The 2,500-nt window shown below is 46.6% G+C and overlaps 1 protein-coding gene across 5 annotated transcripts in view; it reads right to left on the bottom strand.

The window, feature by feature from the left end:
* The window catches only part of akap13a (A-kinase anchoring protein 13a), a 116,138-nt gene that overhangs the window by 32,059 nt on the left and 81,579 nt on the right, over positions 1-2,500 (bottom strand). The gene's annotated exons all lie outside the window — the stretch shown is intronic.

The following is a 2,500-nucleotide window of genomic DNA, read 5'->3' as shown; positions in this document are numbered from 1 at the left end:
CTGAACCTTCTAGTCTGAACCTTCTAGTCTGAAGCTTCTAGTCTGAACCTCCGAGTCTGAACCTCCGAGTCTGAACCTTCGAGTCTGAACCTCTGAGTCTGAACCTTCTAGTCTGAACCTTCGAGTCTGAACCTTCGAGTCTGAACCTCCGAGTCCGAACCTTCTAGTCCGAACCTTCTAGTCCGAACCTTCGAGTCCGAACCTTCGAGTCCGAACCTCCGAGTCCGAACCTTCTAGTCCGAACCTTCGAGTCCGAACCTTCGAGTCCGAACCTTCGAGTCTGAACCTTCTAGTCTGAACCTTCTAGTCTGAACCTTCTAGTCTGAACCTCCGAGTCTGAACCTCCAAGTCTGAACCTTCTAGTCTGAACCTTCGAGTCTGAACCTTCGAGTCTGAACCTTCTAGTCTGAACCTTCGAGTCTGAACCTCCGAGTCTGAACCTTCTAGTCTGAACATTCGAGTCTGAACCTTCGAGTCTGAACCTTCTAGTCTGAACCTTCGAGTCTGAACCTTCGAGTCTGAACCTTCTAGTCTGAACCTTCGAGTCTGAATCTTCGAGTCTGAACCTTCGAGTCTGAACCTTCTAGTCTGAACCTTCTAGTCTGAACCTTCTAGTCTGAACCTTCGAGTCTGAACCTTCGAGTCTGAACCTTCTAGTCTGAACCTTCGAGTCTGAACCTTCTAGTCTGAACCTTCTAGTCTGAACCTTCTAGTCTGAAGCTTCTAGTCTGAACCTCCGAGTCTGAACCTTCTAGTCTGAACCTCCGAGTCTGAACCTTCGAGTCTGAACCTTCGAGTCTGAACCTCCGAGTCTGAACCTTCGAGTCTGAACCTTCGAGTCTGAACCTTCGAGTCTGAACCTTTTAGTCTGAACCTCCGAGTCTGAACCTCCGAGTCTGAACCTTCGAGTCTGAACCTTCGAGTCTGAACCTTCGAGTCTGAACCTTCGAGTCTGAACCTCCGAGTCTGAACCTTTTAGTCTGAACCTCCGAGTCTGAACCTCCGAGTCTGAACCTTCTAGTCTGAACCTTCTAGTCTGAACCTTCGAGTCTGAACCTTCTAGTCTGAACCTTCTAGTCTGAACCTTCTAGTCTGAACCTTCTAGTCTGAACCTTCTAGTCTGAACCTTCGAGTCTGAACCTTCTAGTCTGAACCTTCTAGTCTGAACCTTCTAGTCTGAACCTCCGAGTCTGAACCTTCTAGTCTGAACCTTCTAGTCTGAACCTTCTAGTCTGAACCTCCGAGTCTGAACCTCCGAGTCTGAACCTTTGAGTCTGAACCTCCGAGTCTGAACCTTCTAGTCTGAACCTTCGAGTCTGAACCTTCTAGTCTGAACCTTCTAGTCTGAACCTTCGAGTCTGAACCTCCGAGTCTGAACCTTCGAGTCTGAACCTTCGAGTCTGAACCTCCGAGTCTGAACCTTCTAGTCTGAAACTTCGAGTCTGAACCTTCGAGTCTGAACCTTCGAGTCTGAACCTTCGAGTCTGAACCTTCGAGTCTGAACCTTCAAGTCTGAACCTTCTAGTCTGAACCTTCTAGTCTGAACCTCCGAGTCTGAACCTCCGAGTCTGAACCTCCGAGTCTGAACCTTCTAGTCTGAACCTTCTAGTCTGAACCTCCGAGTCTGAACCTTCGAGTCTGAACCTTCGAGTCTGAACCTTCGAGTCTGAACCTCCGAGTCTGAACCTTCTAGTCTGAACCTTCGAGTCTGAACCTCCGAGTCTGAACCTTCGAGTCTGAACCTCCGAGTCTGAACCTCCGAGTCTGAACCTTCGAGTCTGAACCTTCGAGTCTGAACCTCCGAGTCTGAACCTTCTAGTCTGAACCTTCTAGTCTGAACCTTCTAGTCTGAACCTTCTAGTCTGAACCTCCGAGTCTGAACCTTCTAGTCTGAACCTTCTAGTCTGAACCTTCGAGTCTGAACCTCCGAGTCTGAACCTTCGAGTCTGAACCTCCGAGTCTGAACCTTCTAGTCTGAACCTTCGAGTCTGAACCTTCTAGTCTGAACCTTCTAGTCTGAACCTTCGAGTCTGAACCTCCGAGTCTGAACCTCCGAGTCTGAACCTCCGAGTCTGAACCTTCGAGTCTGAACCTTCTAGTCTGAACCTTCTAGTCTGAACCTTCAAGTCTGAACCTCGGAGTCTCAACAATAAAACCCAACAATAGAACACAATAAACCAACACAACAACACATCAATAGAAAACAACAACACAACTATAGAACACACCAACCCAACAAAAGAACACAACAACACAACACAACAATAGAACACAACAACACAACAATATAACACAATAACATAAAACAACAACACAACAATAGAACACAACAACATAACAATAGAACACAACAACACAACAACTCAACAATAGAACACAACAACACAACACAACAACCCAACAATAGAACCCAACAACACAACAATAGAACACAACAATAGAACAACACAACAATAGAACACAATAACATAAAACAACAACACAACACAACAATAGAACA

This window comes from Callionymus lyra, chromosome 6 (genome assembly GCF_982586985.1).
Source record: "Callionymus lyra chromosome 6, fCalLyr1.hap1.1, whole genome shotgun sequence".
Lineage (NCBI taxonomy): Eukaryota > Metazoa > Chordata > Actinopteri > Syngnathiformes > Callionymidae > Callionymus > Callionymus lyra.
The sequence above is the reverse complement of the archived record's forward strand: the minus strand, read 5'-3'. Positions and strand labels throughout refer to the sequence as shown.